The following is a 10,217-nucleotide window of genomic DNA, read 5'->3' on the forward strand; positions in this document are numbered from 1 at the left end:
CTAATGACCACACAAGGCCCCTTTTTTCATCCACAGTTTCCTCATGGCGTTTTTCACCTCCATGTTCCTCAAGGTGTAGATCAGGGGATTTAACATGGGTGCAACGATGGTGGAGGACACAGCCATTGCCTTGTCTATGGGGTAAGTGACCACAGGCCTCACGTACAAGAAAATACAAGGCGTGAAGAACATGAAGACCACCGTGAGGTGGAAGCCACAGGTGGAGAGGGCTTTACGCCGCCCTTCAGAACTGCAGGACTTCAGGGAGCAGAGAATGGCCACATAAGAGGTGACGAGGATGAAGAAGATGGTAAGTCACATCACCCCACTGTTGAGGATGACTAAGAGGCCCGGGGTGTGGGGGTCCATGCAGGCCAGTTTCAGCAACGGAAACAAATCACACGTGAAATGATCAATGACGTTGGGACCGCAGAAGGGAATTTGATACATGAAGAGAAGCTGCACAGTTGCATGGATAAATGCCCCCACCCATGACCCTCCCAGTAGGAGGCAGCACACAGGAGGCCTCATGGTGGTCTCGTAGTGAAGAGGCTTACAGATGGCGACATAACGGTCATAGGCCATCACAGTGAGAAGGATGATGCCCACTCCCCCAAAGAAGTGCTCAGCGAAGAGCTGGGCCATGCAGGCTTTGCGTGAGATGGCGGTGCTCTCAGAGAGGGAGTCCACGATCAACTTGGGGGCAACGACGGAAGAGTAGGTGACATCCATGACGGACAAGGAGGCAAGGAAAAAATACATGGGTGACCTCAGGCTCTGACTTGTGACCACAGTTACCGCAGTGAGAAGGTTCCCCAAAACGGTGGACACGTACATGATTAGAAACGCAGCAGAGAGTATTTTCCGCAGCTCTGGGTTCTTTGCAATGTCCAAGAGAATGAATTCCGTCACATTGTTGGGGTTCCCCATTTACTGCGGGCTGGTGTAAGCTTATCTCTCTAAGCTGGAAAATCTACAAAAGAGTATTATTCTAAGTTAGTAACTATTACAAATTTGGGATTTTTATTTTTTGGACTCTCTCTCACACCGTCTTGACTTACCTTTTCCTTCAGCCATCAGTACTCCAGCTAGCTGTCAACAATCGTATCCTGATAACACCTTGATCCCTGTCATTACCCCTGTAAAACCTCTAACCAGTGTATCTCTTGCTTTTCTGACACTTGCTGCTTGAGACACTTAGAAGATCCTGGTTCATCACCCTGGGATGTAAACCATGTGGCAATATGGAGAATTAGCATACCTTTAGGAAAGCCTAGGTCACCCGTCGATAGGAGCCAGTGGATAGACGGTAACCAGCCTAGCGCAATCTAGGATTCAGTTTTGCTCCTCCCCTGTTTCACTCTCCCCTCTTCACTACCTTTGTTCTCTTTTCCAAAATGAACTACCTACACACAAGTCCTCTCACCTGCTGCCTTTTAGGACTCTCAAGCCAGGAAGCTGAGCTCAATGTATCACTGGGCATACCTAGTAACCTCAGAACATTTTATTTCATTTCATTTGTTTCATATTCTTATTGATCACTAGGATGCTCTAGTTGAAGAGCCTGCAAAGCAGGTAGGTCATATCCCAAGGCCTCTCCACTTATTAAGAACTATACCCCAATAATTTCTATATCATAACAATCCAGAGAGGCAAATGTATGCTTCCTGTGCTTATCTTATTCAATAATTCTACAGTAAAATTCAATAATTAATTCAATGATGAGACTACAATGAAGAATAAATTTTTATTATAACTATAATCCGATCCTGAAACCATGATTTATAACCTTTAACTAACCTCTTGAGATTCTAATTATTTTGCAAAAATGCTGATTAAAAAAAAAACAAAAGCTTAAATCTCTTTCTTTGCTCTAGGAAGACCCAGATTCAACTTGGCCTGCCTCATCCCAGCAGGCAAGCCTGAGTCAACATAAATCCTTTCTTCCATTTTTTTTTCTTATAAAGGGGTACACCCAGATAAAGCCATAGATTCTAATGAATAATAAAAACATTAACAAAGCAACTAATCTTTTTTGCACTCACTATGTGACGAAAGGTGATCGGTCTGCTATTTGCATTATTACATTTATTTTCATATCACTTGGGACAGGGTACTGTCACAGATCTCATCTTGAGGATGAGGCAACAGAGGCTTAGACACATTGAGTATCTCAGTTAAAAAGAGTGAAAATTACAAATCCGTGTCATCTCATTTTTAAAACACAAGTTCTTAGTCTTTGTCTTATCCCACTAAAGAAGTGAATGGTGGCCTCCACTGGCTAAACACATTTGTTACCACAGTTGGATGATGAGATGTTAAGAGAAGTGCTTCATTAGCCAAGGTCTCTTTGCTAGGGATACTTAAGCAGAGGCTGTCTTAGTGGACCTCTGTTAGAGATGATTGCTTTAAATGGGGAAATGGGGATGCAAGCTACACAGTTTCTGAGACTCCCGTAAACACCTAAGACCCACTCTTAGGATTATTGCTCTTGCTAAACAAAATTATACAACTTCCAGGACACTCTTTGCAAATATACAGTGTAGATTAACTTCAATCTTGCTCATATCCAGCCTAAGAACTTCAAAAATTTTAATAGAACAAATGAAGTGTAAAGGACATGTTCTTGGAAATCAGGATAACTTGGTTTTATTCCAGGTTGTCCCTCTCACTCCTAGGTTGTGTTGCTACATTGCTCACTATTCTGGGCCTCAGTTTTCTTGTCTAGAGAATGAGGAGGCTATGGCAGCTTATTTTAGAACTGGGGTTCAAAGGAGCCAGCATAGAGACTCTGTTCCTTTCAAACACAGCAGCTCAGCTCTTATCTACATAAATGTTTACACTTCCAAGTAATATTTCATCTGAACTATCTCATGACTTCAAATATTTTAAAACAAAGTACACTGTACTAGATAACAATGCCCCTTCTATTTTAATATCTATTGACTACTAGTCTGCATCTCAACTTCCCTTGCCAAAGAAGTCGAGCTCATCTTTTTCTGTGACTCCCTCCCACTGCCATCAAGCCCATCTCTGTCAGAACACATCTGAGTGTGATTTGTACAGTGGGAAAGTCCATGAGGTCAAGAATGAGCAACTTAATTACCCACTGCAATCAGGCCACTTACTGACTAGCTAACCTTTACATCCTGTGAAAATAAAACAGTGCCACAGCAGTTAAAGTCATTAAGTGTCAAGGAGTTATTAATTGAGGGTACTGTGCTAAAATCTTTATGATTTTATTTTTTAATTCTCACAGAAACCATATGGAAAAAGACCTAGCATTATCCTGATTTTCCAAAGCAGTGAATAAGACTTAGACAATGTATATAACTTGCTCAAAGCCTCTTGATGCCTTTGTGATTAAGTTGATAGCTCAGGTCACTGACCACAGCTCCTCCACAAATTTTACACCCTGTCTCACAACACTGTCATGAAAATCAAAGGAAGCAACAGACATGAGAATGTTTGGAGACCTCTGTCCAAGGAGTCATCATGGTTATCTTCCATTCCTATAAGCTCCTGGCCTCCCCTTTCTACACTCATGTCATCTGTTAAACAAACCCATTACTCTCAGCTTTCAGTCTCACATCATCTCCCAAATCTCCTTCACCTGTTATTCTGGATATATGTTATATGCATCTGTATAGCTTGCATATCAGAAGTAATTCAGGTATCTCCTTAGTTAGCTAAGAAAATTAACGTTTATGAAATAAATTTAAAAATGACGTGGATGCTTAGCGATAGCTAATTTAATCTCTTTCTATCAAATTTTGAATGCTGCTCCCTGTACACTCTGAGTGTGTTAGTCACTCAGTCATGTCCGACTCTTTGCGATTCCACGGACTGTAGCCCACCTTGCTCCTCTGTGCATGGGATTCTCTAGGCAAGAATACTGAGTGGGTAGCCATTCCCTTTCAGACCCAGGGATCAAGTCTGTGTCTCCTACATTGCAGCCAGACTCTTTGCTGTCTGAGCCATCAGGGAAAGTTTGTTGTCAGCCCCTAAGTTGTGTCCACTTCTTTGTGACCACACAGACTGCAGCACACCAGGCCTCCCTGTCCTTCACCAGCTCCCAGAACTTGCTCGAACTCATGCCCATCGAGTCATTGATGCCATCCAACCATCTCATCCTCTGTCATCCCCTTCTTTTCCTGCCCTCAACCTTTCCCAGCATCAGAATCTTTACTAAGGAGTCAGTTCTTCCCATCAGGTGGCCAAAGTATTGGAGCTTCAACTTCAGCATCAGTCCTTCCAATGAGTATTCAGGACTAACTTCCTTTAGGATGGACCGGTTGGATCTCCTTGCTGTCCAAGGGACTCTAGAGAGTCTTTTCCAACACCACAATTTAAAAGCATTGATTCTTTGGTGCTCAGCGTTCTTCCTGGTCCAACTCTCACACCCATACATGACTACTGGAAAAACCATACCTTTGGTTACATGTATATTTGTTGTCAAAGGGAGGTGTCTGCTTTTTAATACACTACCTAGGTTTTTCATAGCTTTCCTTCCAAGGAGTCATTTAATTAAAGTTAGATATATTCATGAAATTGAATTTATCTTAAGAAAACTGTATTCAATTAGGGCACAAGCAAACCAGTGACAGTCTACCTCCAGGATTGAGAGGGCCATTGTCAGAGCTTGGCTATTCCTCCTCTGACAATCAGGCTCAAATTTCCAATCTATCACCGTTCTTTTTTTTTTTTTAATCATTTTTATGCTTTATCAAAACCAAGTGCTGAACCATACCTTGGGCTTCTCAATCAGTGTTAAATTGCTGCCATCAAATCCTCTTTGCAATGCTATACCTTTCCAGTGTTCCTTGAAATACCATTGCACAAAAGACAGTCCATACAAGGAAGTGAAGAATTTTGTTTCTTCAATTGCCTAATTATTACCTAAACTGTACATATTTCTCATTTATAGCACATCTGATGGTGTGAGAGGTATAAGGCAGTGGCTTCTTCATAAGAGGGAGGCAGAATTAGCACTCCTGAAACAATGCATGTGCAAAAGGTAAAACATCGGGATGCTCTTCAGACTTCAAAAAAGATGAAATCAGCTAGTCCTTGACATCAGATTTTAGACAACTCTAAATTTATGAATTTGTAATTTTGAAATTGAGTAAGAAGAGCAACAGCATGATCAAGATATGAAGAAAATAAAGTGAAAATATGGGGTGCATCGTCAAAATATATGGACTTTGACATCAGAAAACCTGGATTTCATTATGGATCTTCCAGGGGTATAATTAACTGAAAGTTACTTATTCTCTCTAAATCTTAGTTGCTTTTATCAGAGTTATTATATTAAACAAATTAAGTTTTTAGTATTACAGTTTATATTTTAACATTCAATGTAATAAAAAAGTGGTTTAGTTACTCAGTGTCCAACTATTTGTGACCCCATGGACTGTAGCCTGCCAGGCTCCTCTGTCCATGAAACTTTCCAGGCAAGAATGCTGGAGTGGATTGCCATTTCCTTCTCCATATTAAAAAAAATATATATGATTAAAGTGTGAACTTAAATTGTAGCTTAAATATTTTAAAATATTGCAATGCCCTGGTATATGTTGTGTGTCTCATGAAAGTCACATACACTCCTTTTAATCCCATATATGAGTTACTTTGAGTAGAGGCATTTAGCTATACTAGAGTCCATTGGGAATAAGTTATGAGTTATGAGCTAAGATGCTTCAGTCATCTCTGACTCTGCACATTCTTACCACTAGCACCAGGTAAGAAGCACAAGTAAGAGCTATAATCTTAAAGAAATCTATGCAAATTCATGATTTTTCACATTACAGTTTGTTCTTTCTTCTGAGCTCTATAATAAGTCAGATAACCTCTCTGTGCTTCAGTTTTATTCCCTGTAAAAATGCAAAGTAATGTTGCCTACCTGAAAGGCTTGTTGCAATGATTGTAATAATACATTAATAATAACTTTATAAATGAAGAGAACTTAGATAAGTATCCCTGTTTCTTTCCCCAGAATGAGTAGAATTCTACAGACAGAAAGCCATTTTAGAACAGATCACCTGCCTTTGGGTGAGGCGTTTATCAATACATATGTGTCTCTGTGTGCAGAGTTGCCTCAGTCGTGCCCGGCTCTTTGCAACCCCATGGAACACAGCCTGCTAGGCGTCACGGTCTGTGGGATTCTCCAGGCAAGAATACTGGAGGAGGTTGCCATGTCCTCCTCCAGGGGATCTGCCCAACCCAGGGATCAAACCTGCATCTCTTAGGTCTCCTTCAATGGCAGGCCGATTCTTTACAACTAACAACCCCTGGGTCTATTATATACTAAATTTGCTAAAAGGGTATCAGCTTAATTACTCCTGAACACCTAGGAAGGTCTAAGTTTCTGAATTGACTTTAAAGGAAACCTTCAAAAGCAACTGTTTCCTAAAACACTCTTCTAGCCAAAAGTAGAATATTTCAAATTAAAATAATTTATTTTCATAAATTATAAAAGCAAGACATGTCCCACGAGAAATAGTTTATATCGATAAATTGATAGAAAGATTAAAGTCAGAAACCCTCTCCCAACCATAAGCACTCACTCATTTGATCCTCTATTAACAGCTTAGTAAATGCTCCTAAAATATGCATTTGTATTTGGTATATATACCATCATTGAGGGATTTCCCTGAGAGCTCAGTTGGTAAAGAATCCGCCTGCAATGCAGGAGGCTTGTGTTCAATCCCTGGGTTGGGAAGATCCCCTGGAGAAGGGAAAGGCTACCCTCTCCAGTATTCTGGCCTGGAAAATTCCATGGACTGTATAGTCCATGGGGTCACAAAGAGTCAGACACGACTGAGCGACTTTCATTGATTCACTCACCATCACTGATGCTTTTATTCTATATGAAAATACACAAAATATAATAATGCACTTGAAATCCTAATTACACTTTGTGTGAGCATTATCTGTCAATATTGATGAATTTTCCTTGATTTTAATTTGTACTTATTATTCCATTTCATTGTTACAATATAATTCCTTTAGTCCATTTTTTCTTGAAATTTATTTTAGTTTTACTATTTTGACTTACACATAGGTACACAAAGAACATCATTTACAGACATCTTCACTTATTTCTGTTGGAGAAATCTGTCATCACCAAGACAAAATACATGCATATGTTTATATTTGACAGATTCTGTAACACTGACCTCAAAATCCTGAAGTATCTTTTATTCCCCAAAATAGTGTATTAAAAACTAATTTTCCTCACAGCTTTGCTATCACTAAATATTAAGAACCTTGAATATATTAAAAATAATGAAGTGAAAAATCATCTTATTTTAGTTTGAATTTGCTAAATCATTCAGTCTTAGATTCTCATTGGTGACATAAACAGCAAATTTTAGTCTCCAGAGTTAAAGCTGGGCTGCGTGCCTGTGAGCTCATTTGCTCAATCATGTTCAACTCTTTTGCAACCCCGTGGACTGTAACCCACCAGGCTCCTCTATCCATTGAATTTTCCAGGCAAGAATACTGTAGTGGGTTGCCATTTCCTCCTGCAGGGGATCTTCCTAACCCAGGAACTGAACCCATGTCTCCTGAATTGGCAAGCCAACTCTTTACCACTGAGCCACTAGGGAGGCACAAATTAAAGCAATATAATATCTATGTAGAGATATTATAATATCTGTGTAGAGATACATGATCTGTGCATGCTAAGTCGCTTTAGTCATGCCCAACTCTTTGTGACCCTGTGGACTGTAGCCAGTCAGCTCCTCAGTCCGTGGGATTCTCCAGGCAAGAACACTGGGGTGGGTTGCCATGCCCTCCTCCAGGGGATCTTCCTGACCCAGGGATAGAAGCTGTGTCTCCTGCAGCTCCTGCATTCCAGGCGGATTTTTTATCACAGAGTCACCATCTATATACATATCCAAATCAAACTAATAATAAATTATTTAGTATATTCTATATATCAGACATTTTACTAATACTTAATACATGTTTTCTCACTTAGTACTCACATCTATGAGGAGACACATTCTATGACTGAGATAAAGCCGAATGATTAATTTGCTTAAGGGTATACAGTCAGTAATTAAGAAAGCCTTGATATGAACCCAAGAAGACAAAACTAACTTGATATGTGTTTCTTGTGTGTGAATTTCTCATGGAGCTTAATGATTTATTCCATAAAATCTTGGATAACAGGAAGTGATAACAAGGTATTTAGGGAGAGCCTCTGGGTCATCGTTTTTAAGGACCAACCGTGTCCTGTGTTTCTTAGAAGACTCATGCCCTGAGCACAGGCATCATCAACAGACTGTGTCTAATGAAGGGCATTAAAAGGATTATTTCTGTCCCTAAGTCTTCCCGACTCACCTGCTTTCCTTGAAAGAGGAATAGACATGCAATTATATACAGCAGCATGATTTTGGATAGAAATTAGTATATCATTGTAGATACAAAAATTAATGCTTTCTTGAAATGACTCCAGAGGCAGGGGCCTTCAACCCTGAACAACCGTTTGCTTCAACCCTCAGGACCAATACAGACACCACCCTTATAGGCAGAGCTCCTAGAAATAAATGCCTGTGTTTTAACACACACATATATATATATATATGCAAATTTAATATGTATTATTTATATATATAAATTTAATATATGTATGAAATAACTAGAATCAATAATTTATTAAAACAGAAAGAAAATTACTAAATAAGGTCTCTATCAAAGGTGACTAATAGAAAAAGAAAGGCAGCTGGAACAAGAGGAACACAGAGCTATATCTATGTATATACACACATACGTTGCTTGTATGATACACATGCACACAGAATGTTGCTTGAAAGAAGGAAACTCAGTCTGTCTACAACTCTCCTCTGTGTACCAGTTACTCCCACTCCTGACTTTTCTAAGACAAGCCGCTGACATGTAAACACACAATTTATTTGCTAATCTCATGAACTGGATAGAGGCCAAAAAGTAGACACTTAAGTTCTGGTAATTTGCCCAAAGAAAGAGTTTAAAGTAAATTAAGCTAAAAATTGTTGATAACTCAAGAATTTTCAACCTGAGGCTAAAATTTGCTTATAGAGACAAAACAGGTTAACAACTGACATTTAAATAAAATTGTGTATGTATATGATTCAGTACTTTCAGTGACCTCAAAATAGTAATTCAAATTAATAAGACCATGTTTAATACTCAAAAAATTGTTAAAATCACTTCCAAAACTCAATTTCATGTCATCTCTCCAATTACCTGATGATCTCTGTAACTAGAAGGCAGAGAGTGTGTGAGTAATTTTCTAAGATCATGTCAGAGTAATCAAAAGTCTGGCTCCATCCAGGATATACTTACATGAACTTTTCTCTACAAAAGGTCTAGAAATCATGATGTATTATAGTTGCAACTTAGAAAATTCAAGTATGGAATGAAGTAACTCAGGATCATGCTGGAAGCAAATCATCCAGTCAGTCAATGGGAGGTAATTTTGATAGGACCAGAGTTTCTAATGATTTTGAAAAACACATTTAAAACATATCTAAATGTCCAAGGATTTATATAGGAAACAGCCTCTGTGGATAGGAGCAAAATTCAAACATGAACGTTTTCTTAAAAAGGCAGCCAGATATAAACAGTTTGCAAAATCATTCATGGAACTGCCTGCCATTTAGCTACATTTGAGTTTAATTGGTAAACAGTTTTCAATACATATCTTAGAAAAAACATCATTACTAAGACGTTTTCCTTTGGGTAATAGACTTGTGTTAAAGAGGACAGAGTGTTATTTTCAAATGACACAGGATTTCAAAAAGTGTAGACTTGCATCAATTCAACTGCACCCCTTTGAGGCTGTGTCTCCACCGCCTGAGACACTAATCACCATACCAGTGAACTCGCATCCACTCCTGCAATGACCCACATCTCCCAGGAGAGGACCCTCGCTGGAGCGAGGCCAAACATGCTCCACAAACACACAGCCGTCACGGTGGGTGATAACTATTGAGCTATTTGTTTAACTAAGTTCTCTTCTTCAGTAGAAGAAAAACCACCCAATGATTCATCTGCCTGATAATAGAGATGAAGAAAAGTCAGTAGGACTTATTCTTGATCACCTCACTAGCTCCGAGGCTGAATTTTTCCATCACCTGATCTGGAGTTCTCTGTATCTTTTTTTTTAAATTTATTTATTTTAATTGGTGGCTAATTACTTTAGAATATTGTGGTGGTTTTTGCCATGCATC

At 39.2% G+C, this 10,217-nt stretch overlaps 1 pseudogene; it reads right to left on the minus strand.

Annotated features, from left to right (window-relative positions):
- Positions 1-930, minus strand: LOC136175445 (olfactory receptor 4C6-like; annotated as a pseudogene).
- Positions 931-10,217: the final 9,287 nt, after the last annotated feature.

Source organism: Muntiacus reevesi, chromosome 9, assembly GCF_963930625.1.
Source record: "Muntiacus reevesi chromosome 9, mMunRee1.1, whole genome shotgun sequence".
Classification (NCBI taxonomy): Eukaryota; Metazoa; Chordata; class Mammalia; order Artiodactyla; family Cervidae; genus Muntiacus; species Muntiacus reevesi.